The sequence below is a fragment of the Neopelma chrysocephalum genome, unplaced genomic scaffold (genome assembly GCF_003984885.1).
Source record: "Neopelma chrysocephalum unplaced genomic scaffold, ASM398488v2 Primary Assembly neopelma1_59, whole genome shotgun sequence".
In the NCBI taxonomy this organism is placed as follows: domain Eukaryota; kingdom Metazoa; phylum Chordata; class Aves; order Passeriformes; family Pipridae; genus Neopelma; species Neopelma chrysocephalum.
Window position 1 is genome coordinate 25,559,285 of NW_020897714.1, and position 22,233 is coordinate 25,581,517.

General features: G+C 40.5%; 1 protein-coding gene across 2 annotated transcripts in view; it reads left to right on the top strand.

The window, feature by feature from the left end:
- PTN (pleiotrophin) overlaps positions 1–22,233 on the top strand; it is an 80,969-nt gene that overhangs the window by 9,521 nt on the left and 49,215 nt on the right. The window contains exon 1 of one of the 2 annotated variants that reach the window (XM_027680578.1): positions 14,973–14,991. The exons of the other annotated variant lie outside the window; for it this stretch is intronic. The gene's annotated coding sequence lies outside the window, so the exon portion shown is untranslated. Of the gene's footprint in view, positions 1–14,972; positions 14,992–22,233 lie in introns of those variants that run through there. 2 annotated transcript variants of the gene reach the window in all.

Consider the following 22,233-nt stretch of genomic DNA (forward strand, 5'->3'; position numbering starts at 1 on the left):
TGTGCAACAAGGCTCCAATTCTGGTTGGGATTTTACCAACTGAGATTTCTCAAGTAATTGTGGGTGGGAATTTCTTGTCTTATTTAAACTGCAACAAACAAAAAACCCAAAGCAAGAAAAGTCTGTGAAGTGTAAATTATCTGTCTTAAGTCAAGAAAAATTGAGGTTGAAATATTTCACTTAAGGCTTATTGAAATGGAAATTTTTGAGTTACTGAATCCATGATTTCTGTTCCAGGTCAGTGAAATTCTAGCGTGCATCTAAACACTTGCAGCACTTAATGGGCATTGAGAGAATAGAAACAAGAACTTGAGCCTACATATGAGATAGACACACTGGCTACAGTAAGGTCTTCGTGATGCTCTGTGGTGTCCAGCTGGTGCTGTTCATTATGGCATTTTTATGATCACGGTGTCTCACAGAAAGAGTGGTATAGTGTGAAGCAGTGGGGAATGAGAAGCATTTTCTCAAATTTATCCTTTCCTAATCAGTTTAAAATTTTCTTCAAAGCATCCCTTTGAAAGTTGGAATGTGAGTGTCAAATTTGTAAACATTTTGAACAATTGTAATAATTATAAGTTGTTATAAAATTATTTCTTTATGATATATTTGTAAACAGTTTTAATAATTTGTAATTTTTATTTAAAATTATTATTACTATGATTATAGAATTGAATAAAACTGGAAGTGTGATTTGATTTTTTTTTTCCCAAAGGTTTGTGCTTGTCCTTTTCAGTTGTTTCATAGGACATAGTGTTTTGGATTTTTTTCTTTTTTCTTTCTTTTTTTCTCTCTATATGAGCATAAATTCTGTTGGGAAAGACATTTTAGCCTTTGTTCTGTGCCCTTAGCATAGAATAAATGTACTTTTCACTGCCTGATGCAAAGTGTGGTTTATATGAAATGCAAGGGATTTTTTTTAATCTCATTTATTTCTATCCTCTATTCCTCCAGGTTAAAAATAAAATATTCTAGGCCTAAATACTTTTTGGAGTAGCAGAACTTCCAAGCTGCAGCTGCTGATCCTAGGTGGACTCTGATTTCCTTGCTCCGATTCCTGCATGGTCCTAGTTTTGCTGCCTTGTAAAGCTAAACCATCAAAGGCTGCTAATGCTTCTGTGGCAGAAGCTGTACCAGTCTGTGAATTCAGCCTAGGTTTTTCCAAGACATAGACCACGCCCTGTGAGTAGCAGTCCACTTGTACAACATGTGAAAGTTCGTGGCAGAGCATGGGTCAGGTTCTGTACCACCAGGCTTATGGGGACTCCTTAAAACTCTGTCCAAATAGTGTTCATCTTCCTTAGCTTTAAATGTGAGTAGACCTTAAAGGGATTTTCCCCTAAACAGATAATCCACACCCAAGCTGTTTCGGTTTTGAAGATGTATTTTCATTACTCTGAATAGCTGAGGTTTCCTTAATCTTAATTTTGGATTCATGTGCCTATAATGTCCTTATTTTCATAACCTCAACTTCTCTTTACTTTAATCTCTCTTCTATTTAAATAGTGCAGTAGGTCACCTTTCATAAATATTACACATTCTCTCACGTTTCTCATTTTCCGTGGCCTTTTACAGCCCCACGCCTTGTTCTAAATCAACAGAATGTTTCAGTTCTTTATTTCTAAATGTGTTCACAATTCATATCCTTATTTCAGTGAGCACATTAAGTTGAAATTTAACCCAGCATTCTACAATTATGTTATCATTTCCATAATCAAACAATTTTTCATATTACATTTTAAAATGTTAGAAGTGCTGTTCTAAAGTTTTGTCTACTCTGAAATTACTCTTTTCATTAAGCACAGGGATGTGACAACTTCTGTCTCCAGAACTTTTTTGATGTCTAGAAGTTCATTCAGTGATCATTGAATTATCCTGAATACATATATATATATATAAGCAGATAAATATATTTTTGTTCCATAAGACTTCAATATGGTGAATTTTATTTGATATTTGTGTTGTCCAGTTGCCTGGGTATCTGTGAGAACAAGGACTTCCATACTGTTGACTCATACCATATTGTATGGGCAACATGTCTTATTGCCTTCCTTTTAATTCTTGCTTTCAGATACTTCATAAATGTATTCCACAACATTGATCTCAGGCTGTACTTTGGGTGCTAAAACATCCCCTTCTGTACAAAGAACTGATTATTGTTCTTACCCTGGGATTCTTTGTTTCTTGGCTAATACTGAAAGAGAGACAGGATCTTGCCTCTTATCCTGAGAAGACAAAGCTCTCCTAACTATTTCAGTCTTTGAAAATCCGAACAATTTACATCTAGTGAAAAATAGCCAGCGTATGTTTTTTAAGTCTTTTTGTAGATTAGTGAAGCATGATTTATCATTTTGAAAAATCTGCTTTTTTTAGACTCTAGTTTGTGAGGCTCCTGTTTCAGCCTGTCTGGTTTATACTTGCCTTTAACTCACTTTTCTCAGCTCTGGAAATGCAGTTTAGTGCAATCGAATTTCTCGCGTAGTTTATTTTTTTTATTTGCTTCATTTTATTTTCCCTAACTCTGTCTGGCAGTTCTGCCTCAAGTTCTTTACTGGTACAACCCTGGAGCATGCATCTCTCATCTCTGTTTCGAAGAAAAGACTGAAGGAGAGGAGCCACTTGACTTCTGTGCAGTCTCTTTTTCTGCCCTCGTTGGCTTTGTGTCAGGATAGTCTGCAGGACCCACTGGCTCTTCTGGAGTTCCAGTTTCCCATGTGCTTAAGGAATGCCTTTGTACTTGTCACTATGTATTTGCTTCCTTGTTCTTCAGCCTTGCTCTTAGACTTCTTAATTTCCATTTTACATCTCACCTGCCAAAGTTGTTCTCTCCTATTAGTTTCAGTCAGGCTGCATTTCCATTTTCTTTCTCTTAAAGATAATCCATGAGTGAATAAATTCTTAAACTACATTTGGGAAGTAATTTTTTTCTTTTTTTTTTTTTTTTTTCTGAGTGACCAGGAGTACCATCAGTGATTGCACTTTGGCACCCTGTCAGAATACCTGCGCTCATTCCTGGCATGCTTTTTGAAAGGAAAGCAACCTTCAAGCTAGCTGCCACCATGCGAATTGGTTACACTAGCAAGAAATTGTTTATAAAAATTATCACATTGTCGCCTTTTCAGAAAATGGTAATGTTGTCATTATTTGATCACCAAGTGTTTCACGTTGATCTGCTCTGGTCTGAATCAGAGGCTTGCATTCTATCATCCTCAAGATTGGAGTTCACAATTTCTAGTTGGAAACTCTCCCCTATTGTACCTCCCTGCGAGGAAAGCCTGAAAAGTCAGATTTGTACTTTTGACTTCTTCCTCTTCCTTAGTTGGTATGTGTGCAAGCATAGCTCGACATTGTATGTTTTTGCCTTTTAGAAGAATCCCCTCTAAGCATTTTAGCTAAAGACGTGATCTGAAGTATCTGAAGTCTACAAAAGTAACTAATATATATGTGAAATAAATGTATATAGTCTCATTATGATTTAGATTGGCTGTATAATTTAACAATTTTTGTGCTGTTGTTGTTGGGGGATGGAATTTGTTGAGGGTTTTTTGGTTGTTTTGTTTGTTTGTTCGTTTTGTTTTGTTTGTTTAACATGTGGGCAAACTGTACTCCAAGAAGTTGTTTGTGATATTAGAAATGTGTGCTGATCGCACCCATATACATCTAATTTGTTGGCCTGATTCTTTTCAGCTCTGGTAAATGGACAGCTATTTGAAAACAAATGTATTTTCAGAGTTGGAATATCCTGTGCAAGTTACCCATTTTCCCTTAAGTCTGACTGTGTTCAATTTTTCTAACTTTGAATTAACTTAGACTCCATGCATCTCACAGAGAACGATTTTAATACTAACTTCTCGTAGCAACACTTATACTTCTAAAATATCTTTTATTTAACTACTAGAATTATTTATATTATTTGCAAAATTGATGTTTATTCTCCCCTCCCCCTTCATGATTCCTATTATGGAAAATTGAGACTTAGTAAGTTGAGGTTACAGGTACTTTAAGGTTATTACCTTTTAAGTAATGAATTCCAAAGCAACTCTTTGTTTTTTGAATGGAAGGAATCTTTTGCTTCATCCTTCACTTTTGGACGAATCCTGCACACTCGGTGGTGTGGGGAGGACTGAGTCTGAACATGTACTGCTGTGCTTGTTCCTCAGCAGAAGGTCAGGAGCAACCCCTTCCCCAGGCTGCACCTCTGTACAGATGGAGTGAGGGAGACAGGGGACAGTAGTGTGGTATCACTAACTGATGTCACAAGCAGTCTCAAAGCATCTCTGCGCATTTTTATTTTTTTCAGTTTTGATGCATGCCAGCATCTTTTTAGCAGAAGCAAATCAACTTATGCAAACATATGCCAAGAGCAGGAAGGGAAGGCTGTTTTATCAGGAAGAATAAAATGAGCTTGTCTTTAACAGTTGTTTTTTTATTTTATGCTAGTGGAACAAGATTTATAGTAGTGATTAGTAATCACAAAGGTCACTCAAGCCATTTTAAATTCATATCTTTAGAGAAAAGCATCTGTAAAGGAGTATATGAAGAGGAAAGAGGCAATTATCAACTGGAGTTAGGCAGAGCCGACGTTCTTCCTTTTTAGCAAACCAGTGTGTGCAAGTTATATGCATTGTCACTTGTCAGCCCTGTCTCTCAGTATTTCGATATAAGCCTGTTAACTGGATTGGGCTGGATTTAAGAAAGAGCTCATTCCTAATCTTGATGAGCTCAAGTGGCTTTTATGTAGGGTGCTGTGCATGGGCACAAGGACTGAGTGTTCCTTGTCATCATGTGAGTCAATAAGTGTGTTACAGGTTTTGCTATGACACACATGGCACCAGGAGTAACAGAAGCCAACTGGGGTTGCAGATGACCTCCTGCTTCTGATGATGGTACTTTTAGAACACTTGTCTAACATGCCTCTGACTGTGGCAAATGAAGGGGTGACAACAAGCAGGTTTTATTCAAAGTCAATCATTTTTTAGGTGGAACTTGAAGAAAAACATGCCTAGTTTGAATGACTCTCCACTTTGCATAGGCTTTGGAAATGAAATAACTTGACCTTTCTTAATAGCACACCTGTGTTTCACATCCAGCTGCTACTGCCACTGGACTGAACTGCACAGGGAGAGGAGTTGATGGGGGAGGAGAGAGATTAACTCAATGTGCTGATCAGAGCTCAGTGGAAATGTTTTTGTCATATGACAGGTAGAAACAAAGACTGCCAGCCCCCTGGGACTGGAGTGAGCCTTCACCTTGGTACGGTGGGTCTGTAGGATTTGACAGCTCTGTCAACACAGCGGTGTCGTATTAGCACACCAATAGTGCAGGTGTGCTCTGCTGCTGTGGTGTTCCCCCTGGCTCACTCGGGGTTCTTGACATTGTCTTGTGGTGTGCTTTCCCATATGGGTGGTTTGCAGGCTGCCAGCAGCTTTGGGAGATCCCAGTGTAACCTGCCGTTGATCCCATTCTCCTTCCTTCCTGTTTGTGTGGTGGAGCAGAAAGCATGTGTGTACACCCTGCAAATCACAGCAACAGAGGTCACAAGGTAGTGAAACTCAAAATGATCCAGACAAATTGGACAGTTTCTCTGTGACTGAGAGTTTTTCACAGAGAAATGAAACACACTATCCTTTGGGGTTAATAAGATGCACACACATAAAATTTGGAAATGTATGATAGCAAAAGATGATCTGACAGCAGTTTCTATATGCTGCCGAGAATGTCTGAATGTTCATCTGTTAACCCAGTCTCACCAGGACAGCTCAACTCTTCTTGTGGTTTGTATGGGTTGATAACAACTTTGATGCACAGGGTCTAACCTAGTTACTGTGTGCTTTCAGTTATGACACATTTTGGCCCAAGAATTTCCAGGTGAGAATTGAGTGTAGTGGCTGAAATGTGCTTGACCCCATTTGGTGCTACTTCAGCATCTGCTTCTTTGGAGGTAGGGTTGGTTTGGAGGTAGGAAGGCTACCAAAGAAGGAGAGACCTCTCATAGCATTTGACTTTGTGATTCCTGCAACATCTGCCATAGCTATCAAGGCAGATAAAGATAGTGTCCAAGAAAGGACCAAAGAGGATTGATTGCAAGGTGCTCTAAACCTGGGGACAAGGAACTTCTTTGATGTGCCATGACAAACCTAGGCAGGACATGCCAAGAAGCTCCCCGGTCTAGTGTTCATTGGGAAACCAGCTGCATTGTCATGGTCTTAGACCCTTTTCCGGGGCCAGGCTTGAGGTGGCTGGTGGGGCTGGGATAAAGGGCTCCCACACTGTGAGGTCCAGTGGATGCTGCAGGTAGCAATTTAGAAATGCTGGCAGTGTGGTGGTGTGAGTACAGTGACACTAATGACTGCAGTGGCAATCCATCATTTTTTTCCTCCTTTTGGTTAGAACAGGACTGTTAATACAGAGGAGGTGCTGTAGATTAAGATACATGTTTTTATGGAAGACCAGGGCAATAGAAATTAAATGATGCAGTGTGAAATGCTTTTGCAGAGTTGTGTGTGGGAAGGTAACATTTCACTTGCCTGCAGCCAGCTTGGTGTAGCTAATAGTGTTTAATGCTCTGTTATTTGTTTGGGGTTTCTTTCCTCCCTTTTAAGCAATGTATTTACTGCATAAAGGAAAACAAAATCTTATTCATGTATGTAGTACGTTCCTGGGAACTGGGAGGAGCACTGAGCAGTTTGCAACTGACACAGATTTATTCCTGGCTGAAAAAGTGGTTCCTGAGATGCTGTGGGCCCATTCCTAAGCAGTCGTGTGATTGGGCTTCCACGGAATTCTGGCTTTTTGTGTCATAGTGTCAATTTAAAAGATTTCAGGGTATTTTTAAAAGCTGGTCATGATCTGGGCCCATTTCTGATTTTTCTCTCCCATTCTCTTTGCTATTCTAACTGCTTTTAATTTACAGCACCTGAGCCTTGAGGAGAAATCCCCTCACAAATTATGTGGAGCCTCTGGATCTTTTACTGGCTACAGAGTCTAGGCTTTCTCTTGCTCTTCGTTGGCAAAAAGGAAAAAAATCTATTGCTGACATCATATTGGGTTAAAAAGGCAAGAGATGAAATAAATATACATTATGGTCCCTTGGATGTAAAGATAAGTGGGTGTAGAATCAGATTGCAAGGGAGATCAGAGGCAGAGCTCCTTCAAAGACTCTTCCCCAGGCAGGAGCTGGCTGGTCTGATGGCAGAAAGTTTGCAGACTCTTTGAGGAGGTCAATGTTATGGTGATCCTCAGTAGCCTGGGTGTTAAATAGCATCTCTTTCCCCTTTTCCCAGTCACACGGCTGCATAAGATAAAAGCTCCATCAGACTCCTAGACCTTGGATCGGTCTTGCAAAATCCAGTCAGCCACTGTGAGTGGGGTTAATTCACACCGTCACCACAGAAGACAAAATGGATCTTTGAAACAAATGTGGTGGTGGGGGTAAACCCATCAATCATGTGAATACTGCTTTACAGTAATTCACAACTGCAGCTTTTCTCTTAAGCAAGGGCTGGCTGAGTCCGATCAATCCCTTGGCTCTCAAATAGGTCTCAGCAGGCAGTAGCTTGCTCCTTGTGGGTTTGTATGTACATGAAAGCCCACTTTATATTAACTCTGTGGAATAGTATTTTTTCCTCTCTCTAAACCCCTTAGCACTAATTCAGTGTAATTATACTCATTGAATACGGTACTGACAGCCCCACTCCTCCCCCTATCCTGTCAGGATACTGGCCTAAAAATCACTAGATGAAGAAAATCCAAAACAACGATGGGATTCTTTGTTCTGGCCTTCTACGTAGGTTTTTATTATTTTAATGGAATCCGATGATTGTACTTTCAAGTATTTTCTTTAAAGCTGAAGACTGAAAACACATTTTTATTTTTTTTTTCTTTTAAAAATTTATGAAGAATTGGACTTCAGCCTTTAAGGAAAATGTTAAATATTGCAAAATTCATTACTAACTGAGCATTGGCATAATTATTAACAGCCTGAGGCTGCTGAGGACCTCTTTCTACCTTTCTGGAAACAGGGAAAGATGTCAGGAAAAGGCAGGGAGCCTCTTTCCACCTGTTCCTTCCTGTGTCTATGTCTGTGTCTTAGGGTTGGGTGACATTTTCCCTGTCGTGTTTCAGTGCTGAAAATAATGATGCAGGTGGCTTAGCACAGCGTGTTTTAGTCCTTTCTATCTCCATATATATGAATGAAATATATAGTGGGAAATAGCTGGAAAGCAGTGATTAAAAATGATTTTAGGGGGTCACAGGAGGTAGGCATTGGCAGATGAACTCTGAATGTAGTGCCGTGGAGAAATGTCTAAAACCATAGGCATATGCATGAGAGGGCTAGACTGGGGTGATGATGATGACAAAGACACCAGGATAAGGCATCCTCTGTTCATGCCAACATTTTCAAAATGTGAAAAAATTAAAGGAATGGAAAAACTCTCCAACAAACTAATGTCTGGAGAAAGTTTGCTCTGTGACTGAAAGAGCTTAGTCTGCCTGACAAACTCAAGAAGAACAGATAACCACATTATAAATATCTTCTAGGGAAGAAAAATAGCAAGTACTGAAGGTCTCTATAACTTACTGAGAAAAGCCATGATAAGAAAAATTCAATTACGAACTAATTTACTATTTTACAGTGTTGATGGTGGGAGGCAGGATGATAATTTCACAAAAGCCTTCATAGTAGGCAGTGGATAACTCATCTTACAAAGTGTTAATGGCAAATGTGGAGTTGTGGATACCAGAATATTGGTACAAGGAACTAACTTGGGGCTTTTGCATAAGGACATCCATTTTGTCTTGACAGAAGAGTTTTTCTCAGCTTCTCAGAGGTGAAATATAGGCAGGTCAGTGAAGCAGAAGCCTGTGTTTTAAAAGATAGCAAATGTGTCCTGCTTTAACAAGTTATTGAGTTCCCTTTTTAACTGTAATCTGCATATACTATAGTTTAGGTGCCAATTTGCTTCCTGCAAAGGCTGTAACATGTTGCAAGTCACACCTCTTGTGTTGCCCTTTATCATACGAAATTGTAACTCAGCTCCTGTAAACCTACTAGAATAGAGTCAAACATCATGTGAAAAACAGCGAACAAAGAAACATACTTTATAGAAATTAAAAGGGACCTGCTGGGAGGTCATTTTGCTCTCAAAGTATAGAGTTGCTTAACCTTTTCTTTCTAAGCATATGGAGTTTTTTTGCTGATGTTCGTTTGTCTGTTTTCTTTCTCTATTTGCTTTTTCTCCTGCTTACTTTGCCTTTGTGGAATGCTAGCTAAGTGCATGCTTTCCTTTCCAATCAAGAAATATTTTCTTGACAGCAGACAGGCAGGACAGAGCCCTTATTCCAGAAACCCAGGTCCTCTAGCACAAAAGGTCTCCATCTAAGCATTATCTCACTGTCTTCATGTCTCACCTGTATAAAACCTCTTAGAAAAGTGACTCTGAATGAAGAAAAGTATGCATTTTTGAGATAGGTAGACTGTGTTTACATGGGGTGGATGAGGGTGTCAGCTTTGTAGGCTTCCTTTGCTCATGGGAGCACCTTTATTTATGCTTTTCTAGTTGTGTGGATAAGCCAGTTTTGTTTCCAGGATCAAGAGAAATACATATTTTCCTCTCATTGAGAAGCTTAGCAGTTTTGAACTCTAGTTCAATTTGAGCACTGGCCTATGGTTATAATAAATTGCTGACTTTATTTAAGAAGATTCTGAAACATCAAATACCAAACAGGATTTTCCCAAATGGGAAAAACTTGTTTGTTTCTCTCTCTGAGAATGTGGAACTGTGCCAGAAAATACATTTCTTTAAATTGAGTTTTCATGTATGATACAATTTGGGTGGGGAGGACGGGGGGGCAAAAAGCAGAAGTTGTAAGCCTATGATGTGGAAACTGGTTATAGACTGCGTCAGTTCCCCAGACTTATAGCAGCCTCTGTTCTCTCTTTCCCCTGCTTTGTTTTACACAAAGATCATTCTTCCCCAGTGACCATTAGGATCCATTACCTTTTGTTTTGGATGTTGCTTATTTTGAAGATTGTGTTGATGTTGTGGAACCATCTGGTGATTCAACTTCAAAAGGCTGAAGCTCTAGGCTGAAACCTTTTTATAGAAGTGCAGGGATTGGGCCAATCTAGCTTCTTTGGAGTACAGGAAAAGTAATTCCAGATTTCTAGAGCTGATGAGATATTTATTCTCTAGCTGTATGCAGGTAGCTCCTCCTTTTCTACAAAAAGTGTTTTCAACCAGTTCTGTTGTTTAGGTGAGGGCATCTTACTTTTGAACTTTTTTCTGAGAGTAGTTACCTAGATAGCAAACTTTCTAGCACAAGAGAGAACTTAGTTTAAACAACAAAGACAACAAGTATTACCAGAGACAGATAGCTACAGATAAACAGGCAGCTTGATGAGATTAGAAGGGCAGCAGTAGATACCACAAACAGAGGTATACACATTCTGAGCTATTCTGATTAGCTTCTAATCCTTAAACAGACTTTACTAAACTCTGCCTGGTTGAACTGTTCTCTCTTGAGACACTGTTTTCTGATTTGTGTTGCTGACACAGAAGATCCATCCCTCCATGCTATCTTTTGGGTGACTGTGAGCTGCCAAGGCTGAGAGTTCAAACCCTGGAGCACACTGAATTGGGGAATGGCAGCCAGGAGCTGGTGCTCTTGCTGAACAGATGGTGACCCAGAAAGCTGTCTGCTCAGCATTAAGTACTTAATGACATGCAGGTGTCCTTCATGTTTGGAGCACTGAAGTTTTTAAATTTACTGTAGGAAGTTTCTTTGAAGACCAAATGAGTCTTCCCACCTCTGTGGAGCCATTTGTGGCACAATTTACTGCTACCAAAATCTATCTGTTTTACATAAACAGATGTGCAGCACAGAGCTGACCTGAACTGCTCTACAGTGGGAATTAAGCATGGATCAATCAGACACATCTTCATTCGAGACAATCCAAGGCCTTAACCTGAGGCCACCAGAGAGAATAACCATTTAGAGGATAACTCCTCACTAAAATATTGCTCTTACCTGTTCTTAATAGTAACACAAGTTTTATTATACCAGAGCTGTGTAGTTGCTCTGCCTGTGTGGAATAGCATCATCCTTTTAACTTCTGTCATTCCCTGGATAAACAAAGATTTTTCTATAACTGGCAAAACCTTTCCTAAGTGATCTCTTTCTGTTTGCAAGCCAGCTTTGAAGAGGCAGAGCTCTGGGTCCATGGAGAGAAGAAGAGGTCTGCAGGTCAGAGGCGTGGGGAGGATGAGACAAGGTGTTGAGGGTATGAGGAGCATCACTGTAAGGTTTCCTAGTCCCTTTCCTCTCCGTCTCTGCTGTGTTGCAGTGCTCTCCCTTCTGTCCTCAGTCTAAGAGCCTGTAGCATTACTTCTGACTTTTCCCTATTAACAGAGCTGCTTCTCATGAAGGACAAGACATAGAGAGGTAGCAGCGGTTCTGCATCGTGCCTTCAGTGCTGGCATCCTTCTGTAGTGAAATGTGCTTCACTAGCTTTAATAGGTGATACCTGTGGTCTTAGCAAGCCTTTGGGTGTTGGGAGGGATTGATTCCCCAATAACAGGGAAGGAGCATCAAGGTAAAAACCCCATTTCAGTAGTAGGCATTCTGCAGGTGAAAAAGAGTGGTATCTGTACCTACTTCCATTTTGATAGCTGTGAAAGAGAGATTTGGGAGCAATGGAGAATGTCAGCTTTAGTTTCAGTTAATTTGTATACAAGTTGCCAATTTTATTTTTCTTTTTTTTTCAAAAGGCTTTGTGAATATACTGGGTCCCTCTTACTGTGACTCACAGGCTGTATATAGTACGTATACTGAAGTGAGTGTTTCTGCTTGTTACCTAAACTTCCCCCCCAGAGGAATCCTTGGGGTAGCTCAGGCTAGAGCTGGTGTTTGAGCCACCATGGAGGGAAATAAAGATTAACAAAAGATGAAGCTTAAGTATGAGCTCTGGGTCTGAGCTCACTGGTCAGCAGAGGTGCTAATGCCACTCCCAGGAAGCTTGGCTTGGCATCTAGTTCACTGAATTAACAAAGAATAATGATTCCTGCCTCTCCAGTGATACCTTTTCACTAGAATACTAGAAAGAGGAATTAAATTGTGGCAAAGGGATTGGAGGAATGAAAGAGAATCATGCCTGATTAGCTTTTGGAAGGACGAAAAAGAATCTCACGGTTCAGAATGGTAATCGCTCTGCAAGGGGCAACTATCTCCTGGAGTTATCACTTAATCTCTAGGTAGGCTCTCTTCTGAGTCCTACTTAATGGGTAAGCTTTGGACTGGCCTTCAGTGAAAAGGAGAACTGCATTATCATTTCTCTGTCAGGATAAGGCTAGAACGCAGTCTTAGGTAAGAATTTACCTCTTACTGAGATCTGCCCTTTATGACTTTTCTCCTATACCAACCAACCCCCAAGGGCCCTGCCGGCATCTGCCTGATTTTTGGCATGCTTGAGACGAATTTTGACTGGTTATTCTGGAAAGTCATAAATTATATAAATATCCTAGTATAATCTATGACACTCTCATCTAATACCTTTGCAAAATATTCTGGGTTTAGGGAATCACTTGTCACTGCTTCTTGCATTCCTTCTGTCCTGCTTATCTCTTTTTCAAGTGGTGCAGGCAAGTAAGCTGCTTGAAGCTGCTGCATTTCAGACTTTCTTTTCTGTCCTTCTCCTTTTTTTCTGTCACTGGCATTAGCAGGCTCCCTCATCTCTGAGGGACAGTGTGCAGTAGCACATGTTCCTTCGTCTAACATTGGGATACATGGTGTCATTTAACTATATTTTTTAATTATTATTGTTTTATGTGCATCTGTTTCAGATTATCTGAAAAGAAGGAGCTCTTTGCAGTTGTAGTTATGTTGCAAGAAGTGGGGACATTAGAGGAACACATCAGAAAACTGGTGCTATATTTGAGTGAATAAGTTATTGCTTTAATCCCTATTGCTAAAAATTACCTTGGTATTTGATTGATATCACATATCAAGACAAATCAAGCTATGTGATGCAGAGTTGATGGAGGAGGAAAGGCAGGTGTATGCATTGATAGAAAAATGCCTCTCCAAAGTAGGAGATTTGGTGAAGGGAATTTCAACACCACAAACAGAGCTTTGTTTCTAATTATATTTGTTTCTTGCAATAAGTTATCATCCTTCAGACTTTCACTGAAATGTCTTTTCAGGCATTTTTTCCTTCTCTCCTCAAATTCCTATCCTCTCCTGGTAATCTGACAAGAAATTTTATCTCAGGAAGTGGCTGAGGAAACCACCCCTGCTTCCCAAATAAGCATCTTTCCTAGTGGAATCTGCAGTTTTTGCAAGTGAACTATGTTCCCTCACACCTCCTGTGCTTTTCTTTTTCAAATCACATAACTTCCTGCATGAGGTAACCTTTTCTATCTCAGCCTGTCTCTCTCCCTTGCTTGCTCTGCCTCTGGCTTGCTCTCTGGGTCCCTTGCTCAGTGATGAATGAGTTTCATTCATCTTTCTTTTGGGGGCTCTGTGAAAAGCTTTAGACTTTGCCTGCTCCCATTTTTTCGCTCAGCTATTCATTTCCATGGCAATGGAGAAAGGAGGGGGGCGGCAGAGTGGGTGGCAGCGGGGCCAGAGGTCAAGAGTGGCCACTTTCTGAATTAAAGCTTTGAATTCCATTAAAGGTGACACGTTGTAACCTGGAGTAACTCTCCAAGAACTTGGCTGTCAAAGTCATCAAAGCAAAGGGAGAGGGAGGCAGGAGAAAGAGAGAGATCAGAGGAGGAGGAGGAACTCAAGAGCTTGGAGCTGCTGTCAGGATTACATCTGGTGACTTAATATAGGGGTAGTTCATTTGTGTTGCCATACACTGTGCTTCAGTGAGGCCATGCTCTGAAATCTGCATGTGGATGGGGCGTGTGAGGTAGAGAGGATTCCCTTTATCCTTTGATCAACAAATGTAATCTTCTGATTAAGTAAACAACCCTTCTCCTCTGAGAAATGGGAGGGGGAAATTGAGTATAGATAAGTATCCCAGCTACACTGGCATTTCATTAGGTTATTTTTCAATTTCTTTCACAGAAGTGAAAGAGGACTCAGTCAACAAAGATGAGGGATGTTTCCTTGGCGTCATACGAATTGTCACTGAGTAAAATCTGTGTCCCAGAAGACAGCATGTGAAGTAGAGCAAAGTGTATCAAGGTGTTTCCAAACATCCAAAATTTAGGTGTTTTAAAAACATTAATTTTGGAAACATGCCAATTTCTTTATTAAAAAAAAAAAGCAAATAACGAAACAATGAAAAACCAAACCCAAAATAAAACCTGCTGGATTTTGACATTTGCGGAGGTTTTTTCTCTGAAGGTTGATTACGTGGGGGAGGAATTGGAAGGAGACACCAGGACCTCATGCCCTACATATTATATTCTGGATTCACATTCCCTCTTTAAATGGTCTGATCATAGTGGTAATTGGGGTCTATGTTAAGACTCACTCTTTTCATTTTCTTGACCTGATGAGCAAGTGGTTTTCTGTTAGTTTCCAAGTGTGAGATCTTGCTTCTGGTACTATTGAGTTTCAGAACTTGTTATCCCTCCATCTCCAAGGTTATCCAGTTCTTCTTTTACAGTGACCTGAGCCTAATGTGAATTAGCAGGAAAGCCTGCTAATTTTATAGTGTATAAAATTTATCATCCTTGATCTCATGTGTTTTCTGTATTAAAGGAAAATGGAAAAGTTTGGTGCTAAACTCCCTGTGGAGCTTGCTTTGAAACCTTGCCACAGAATTATGTTTCTAAGCTTGCTAAATCTGCCTAGATCCCAGACTGAAAAATACTGTTCTTGCCAGTCCCAAGTATGCCACTATCAAAAACTGTGCTGTGTGCCCAGCAACCAAGATTTATAAAAGTCTCTCTGTACTCTGAATCATACATGATATGAAGCCTTCAGCATCCAGATCAGGTTGGGATGTTTGAAAAGACTCTGTTCCTTCTCACTCAGGGTACTTGGAATTTCTTAGCAAGGTTTTTCTTATAGTTATGGTTCCTCTGCCATTTTGCCATTCACTAGCATCTCTGAGCTTCCCTGTGGCCCTGTAACAAATAGCTTAACCTGTTCAAGGTGGAGGAGGATTCTGGGGTTTTATTTGGCTAGAAAAGTGTGGCTTTTATTGCTGGAGGCTGTTAGGGTTCTTTGCCAAAAGTAAACTGTGACAGACTCTTGCCTGTGGTTTGCTGTTGTATTTTTTTATTATTATACATTCCTTCATATTAAAAAAAATAAATCCAGAATCCTGTAAAATAATTAATCTCACAGATTATTTTTTTATTGTCTAATTGTTTGTTTTCACAGTGTTTTTTTCACTGATGTGCGGTATATGAAACAGTAGTAACCTGTAATTGGTCTAGTAACATAATATATTGGATTTTATTCTTTGGCATTTCTTCACTTGTTTAAAAAGGAATGAGGAGGGACTCAAAGTAAAAGTAACACTGAATTTTTCAGACCAATTTGCACAAATCCTGTATCTTCACAATGGAGTAAAAGTAGGAGTTGAGGCTGTATATGGTGACTATCGGAGTCAAAAATGAGGAACTAGGAAAGTTATTAGCCAAGTTTGACATTCGTGTGCATTTTTTTGTTAGTTAGTTAGTTTGTTTGTTTTGAGCTTTGTAGCTAGGAAAGATAGGGAAGGAATAGTTTGAGTTGCCAGAAATACCCTAAACCAACAAGCAAGGAAGGAACAGAGGCTCATATTACTGAATGAACAAGACTTCTCTCAGTCAAATGTAACTCTAGAGATGTTAAAAGTCCCCTAATTAGGCAGAGAATCAGCTATAGTATGTATTATTCCATGCTAAGGGAGAGACCGCTGAGAGAAAGAGCTCTAACTTTGGAGACATGCTGCAGTGAATAAAGGCAACTAAACCAGCCAGGGAAAGGATCAAAACTGTAACAGAACCGCTGGTTCAGAGGTATGCAAACTCGGGCCGAAGGGACCTCAGAAATAGGGCAGAGACAAAGTGAATGGAGAATAAAGGCATCGTGAGTCTTTTTACATGAGAGGTAGAAGGAAGCAGTGCAGGGACTGAGTGTGGAGAGTTTCTTTGTTAATAAGGAAGATATTGGCCTACTTTAGCACACTCAGACTGTTTGGCAGCACACAAATAGGAGGGGAGCCACTGAAATGTTTGTAATTATGGCATTTGATGGGAGATCTCCCTGTATTTGCAGGATGCTGAGTTTGATGCAGCATTATCTCAAAGAAAGGGTGTTGGGAACTGCCCCTAGAGCAGCACTTGTATCAAGTGTAATGGCCAGTGAACCAGGACCACTCTCTTTTTCCTCTTAAGAGATTTGTTTCCTTTTCTAATCTGCTTTTGTTGGTGAGTTGCTTGTTTGAAACAAATCTGCTCCAGCAGGACTTTCAGTTCTGTTATACCTTTCTTCCACTCACCTGAAACAAAATAAACAAGAAGTTAGACAACAGAAAGGAAGCGTAGAGATTTCATTTGATGCAGAGACTTGATTTATCTGTTCCTCTATTCTTGATCCTATTTTTCCACATATGCTTCCCTTCATTTGACAGTCTCATAGTTTCACCCTCAAGGCTTTTGCTTCGCTTACTCTTATTACATTTCTTTGCATTTTCATATTTACTCATAATACATTCTTCCCCTCTCTGTAGCAAACCCACTTGCCTTAAAATGCTAGTACTAAGAATAATCAGGAAGCTGACCTCATTAATCTGTGTGTTACCTGAGGAGTGACAGTACATTGCAGAGGAGGCTGTAATAGGACTGATTGGGTAAAGCACAAGCAGTTTCCTTTCCTCTGTCAAACCATTTTGAGAATTAAAATGCAGAAATACAGCATTTTGTAAGCTGTAATAATCATGCCTTCCATATAGAGATGTATCTTGTTGAAGAGCAGCCATGACAAACCATTAAATCACAGGAGTTTTGCCTCCCTAGCTGGTTGGGTGTTGACTGTAAAACTTGCACACAGTAGCACAGAGGCTACACAGTGTTGTGGGTGATCCAGGACTGGGAGAAGCAAAACCCCACACCACAATAAGGGAATTTGACCAGATCTGTGAGTGTCTAGCCTTGCAAAAACACAGGCTTGCTTGTAGTGTCAGGTCTAAATAAGGCCTGTAGGGTTCTTCCTGATTTAGCACTGGCACAGGTTGCCCAGGTAGATGTTGAAGTCTACATCCTTGGAGATATCAAAAGCCATCTGGACGTGGTCCTGGGCAACTGGCTCGAGGTGGTCCTGCATGAGCAGGGGGATTGGACAAGAGGAACCCCAGAGGTCCCTTTCAACCTCAGCCATTCTGTGATTCCTGTACAGACTAATGCTGTGATTATTGGGCAATTGTCTTGTTCAGGCCTGTACTTCATTCCTGTCCTTCTGCTGGTCAGTTTGTATGTTACAGAATAGCTGTGTGTGTTAATAGAGGTGAGGAGAAGGGCATGCACTATGTGTTCTGTTAAAAGAGAAGGGGACAAGTAGTACTAAACTAGCTTGTTACTTATAGGAACTAAAGAGTAGAATCATTGCCATTTCAGCCACTGTCTCAGTCATGTGCAGAGACCAACGTCCTGATAAAGTTTTGTATTTGAAGGAACGATGTTCTTATTCCTTCAAAGAGACTTAGTTGCTGTATGACAGCCTGGAGCTGAGGGAAAATTAGTCCTATGTTGTGGTTTATACTGAAGTAGCACTTAAGATTGCAATGCTTTCTAGGCATCCTATGTGTCTTTGGTTATGTGGCAGGGAAGTCAAAGTAGCCAGGGGCTAATTTGTTGGGAAGCCACCTAAATCAGAATTGTCTTTGCTTCAGAGGAAAGCCCAAACCTCCATAATATGCAGAAGAACAATTGGATGTTTTGTGCAGTCTAGGTGGTGTGAAGAGGTCCTGATCACATTAAGTGTTTAAATACACCTTTCCTGAAACCCATGAGGATGAACTGCTGCTAGGAAAACTGGTAGAAGTGTACTGGGAATGGTCTGGTGTTACCTGGGCACTGGAATGGCTGGAACTCCTGGGATAGTTTGGCTGGAACTCCTGGGATAGTTTTGCTCCTTCCTGCCCCCAGTCTCCAGGCTTTTTCACTGAGGGCTGTGCTTTTTTTTTTTTTTAAGGTTATTTCTGGGTCAGTAAAGAGGAAGGTGTAATCCTTGAGCCTTGTGAGGTAGTTACCTTCATCATTCAAACTTCTTCTGGCAGAAAGCTGCTTACAACAAGCCTATCCTGTGGCAGGGTGGAGTGAGAGGAAATACGGTGGCCTAGATCATAAATCTAGAAATAGGTGCTGGAAATCCCACTCTTGTGACACAGAACTTCCATCTTTAAATCCCTGACAGCCTTTGGCTTATGCAAATGTTTATATGAGGGGGCATTAAATTACTCTGATCTCCTAGTGGTTGAAATCTGACATCTACCTGTAACTGTTTTCAGTTAAATTCAGTAGGGTTTAGTAGTAATAGTTATTAAGTTTTATGTTTCCATCCTTTGAAATCTTACAGGATAATTTTTTTAAAGTCTAGACTTTAGAAAATTCAAGTATAATTAGGCTGTCGTCATCTTGGCTTGAGAAAAGACTCTTTCAAAGGATTTCTTTTACTCCATTTTCTTCCCTGACTTTCTAAAAATGTCAGCACACAAACCAGTTGCCTGCTCTCCAGTGCTCTCAGGTGAGCTACTGCCTCAGTTCCTGTGTCCTGAGCCCAGTTGGCTGGGCTGAGTTTCATATTCAGATACTTTCTGTATCAGCCTTCCTCCTCAATTCACAGCCTGCTTGTCCCTGTGTCTCCTGGCCCATTCCATTCCTGATCGTCATCTTCTTCCAAGTCCTTTCTTGTACCATCTGTTTTAGGCCTTTGCCATCTGTGACACAGTCCTCTACCCTGAAAGGTTTCAGAGTCTTTTCCTTGAGTGACAGAGTTGGGACTGATTGTTTCTCTATTCAGTGTATCTAACATGTTTTTTTGTGCCATCTCTGTCAGCTTTTGGAAACTTTTTCTCATAACATATATATGCAATATCTGTAAAAGTAGAGCCTTACTTTTTACCCCCCCCCTTAGGAACCTCTTAGCAGTAGAGAGTCACAGTTCTGTCTTCTTTGTGCTGTTCGGATGGGGGTGGCTGTAGCACAGACCCTGCATGTGGGTGAAGCAAGGGCCCCATGGCTCTTTCTCTGCTGCGAATGTCTGCAGTAATGAAAATGTGGGCAATAAGATGAAGAAAGGGACATGGCACTAGGCTGCATTTTGGGACTGTACCCTTGAGAGAGAAGGATCAGTCCAATGCCCAGCTAAACTGAGCCTTTCTTTGTACCCAGGTGCAGTCAGTCAGCAAAGCAGCATTCACTGGGAAATGGGTCCAGGACTGGGTCTCAAGGAGTGGGCCTAAGCTTACAAAGTGTCACAGCCTACCTGTGTGAGATCCAGCCCTGGGTCTGGAAGCGCTTTTGGAGGGAATCAACTCTTGAGTCTCATGCTACATGTGTGACACTCTGGAGAGGTCCATAAAAGACAGGCTGCTGGGGCTGCTTACATGCTCACTTCTCTGAGGTCCCAGATACAGATGGTGTAGGTGTAAGCTGTGCAGGCTACATGCTTGCTTCTTTTCCTGTTTATAACTTCTGAATAGAAGTGCCTTTTTTTGCAGATGAGGTATGTGCACTAGGACCTTACCTTGTATCTTTAGGAATGAATAAGATCTTGAGTGACAGGTCATGTGAAAATGCAGTGATGTAGTATATTTGCTTTTTTAAATACATATATATATAAGAACTAGTAGACAAGTCATATAGACAAACGTAAAGCCAAGTTCCTGTTCACTTCTCACTGCATTTGTTGTGACTGAATCATGATTTTTTTTCTGGAAAACTGCAAACCAGGCAAATGTTGACTCTGAAAAGATCAAGCAAATAATTTCTGCTCTTATTTGGTTTGTACTGTTGCAGTAGGAGGGGAGATCAATGGAGTGAATCAGAAGCTGAATATCTGCCCTGACCCATAAGGAAACATGGTCCTTTGGGTGGAGCGAGGTACTGATGGAAGACATGCTTCCTTTACTCCCACCTCTTCCAAGGGCAGGCTGCTGTTAAGACCAGTCCTGGTTGGTGTGGTACTGAGGATGTATTGCAGGTTGCTGTGCATCAGAGCATCACAGTAACCAGCAATGCTGCTCTGGGAATCTAGGAAGAGCATCAGACTTGCTCTAATTTGCTCATCACTTTTGGCTGATGTAATTAGCAGTCAAGGCTAATTACCTGCAGGAATGCTCCCTCTTGCCTCCCTGAATCCACACATGAGAAAGCTGGTGTTATGATCCTTGGCAGTATAAGCTGTTCTTCCTTCTTTCTGTCATAGATGAAGATATAAATATTAATGAATTGGTGACAAGGTAATGCTTCAGGATCAAACATCCTCTTTCCCCAACTCTTCTTCTTTCTGTGTCTTGCTTTGTGTGGTTTTGTTTCTCCTATTACTAGAACAAAGAATGGCAGGAATGTTCTCAGAAGCAATCTTGTATGCATACAACCATTGTGCAAACAGATGCAGCTATGCTCTGTGCCAGTGCTTTTTAATGTTGGTGAAGAAAGAGTAAAAGTAACTGGAAAACGGATATACAGGATTTATACAGTGTGATGCAGTGATCTAAGGAGGAGGTGGTAGAGAAGGAAATTAATTGAAATGGTCTGGAACTTGAAGAAATTCTGAATATAACCCTGTCTTCCTTCATGTATGTGTGCCAGCTTCTCTTTATTGGAGGGGGAGGAAATCTCACCCAAAAGCTGAACTTAGCAAAAAGTAAAAATAGAAAAGAGCTTACTGGCATCAGCATAGCCTGTGTACCACAAACTATCCAGAAGGAAAAAACTAACTGGCGAGGCTGGATTTTGGTGTTTGAACCCATGACTCCTGTGTCAGCACACATCATCGAAGGTGCCTTCAGCCTTGTTGAGCTAATTGTACAGGAGTGGAATCAAGAATCATTAAGATTGATGTACAGGGAGAATTCAGAGTGCATGACTGAGATCCATAAAGGCCTGCTGACTGAGTGGTAGCTTGGGTGCTAAAGGTTATGTGGCTACAGTACTGCAAAAAGGTAATGAGGTAAGTTAGCTTATAATGAGCCCTATGAATCCAGCGGTTTTCAATATTCTGGTTATTTGGGAGAGAGCTGAGATACATTTGTATTTACCTGTATTTAAACTGCACTGCCATCTGAGAAATTATCAGCACTAGCTGGGCACTGAGCAGAGGTGCAAAAGATACACATTTTGTGAATCTAGGTATCTCACATGCCAGTGAGGTCCCAAGTCCCTTGGGACTGTATATGCAAGCATTTGTCTGGTTGACCATGTCAGCGCAGCAAGTTGCCAGAAAAAATCATGGAGTTTGTGGGATCCACACTTTCATTCATTAAAGACAGCAAGTTCACTTAAAGTGGCTTTTTACTTTCTAAATCATGCAGCTTTACAGACATGAACATGTGATCCTGTAGTTGTATATGTGAGAGAAGATCTAATGCTGGGTCCATTTAATGTTTTGGGGTTTGTTTTGTTTTGGCTTGATTCTTTTAAAATATTATTATTTTTATTTTTGCAGAAATTAAGGTGGGAACAGGTTATAAATGCATGAAATTGTCCAGTACTTTAGGCTTTGTTTGTAAATGAAACAGTTTTTGGCTCTGCTTTCTCTTGGCATGTAATGAACAATAACAAATAGCATAACTTTCAGAAAGTTTTGACAGTGGAAGATTGTTCCTTGCCCTTCTGTCAGCATTACTCTTTCATTTTCCAAATTTCCTTAGAAGTCATGCTGCCAAGAGATCTGAGCTGAATGTAAATCTTTCTGTTTGAGCTTGGACTGTGCTACCTTATTACAGTTGTAATTTGAACTCAATCTTCATAGGTATTTTCTCTGATAGGGACTAAAAGTCTGTCTCAGGAAATCTTGAATACAACTGTTTCTTTCCGGCATGATATTTTAAAAACCACACTAGACTTTTACTACCTACTTGTTGTCAATAATTTCCAAATGCAATTAGATAGTATAACTATAAAGAGAACAAACTGTTTCTTTCCCCTTTCCCTTTTGGCAACATTTAACTAAAAAGGGGACTGCACGTTGTCAGTCCTCCCACTCCAGTGGACTCTGCAAATCGCTTTGGAATGTGCCAAGACCTTTGGGACACCCCCATCCTGGGAGGGAAAAGAAGGATCA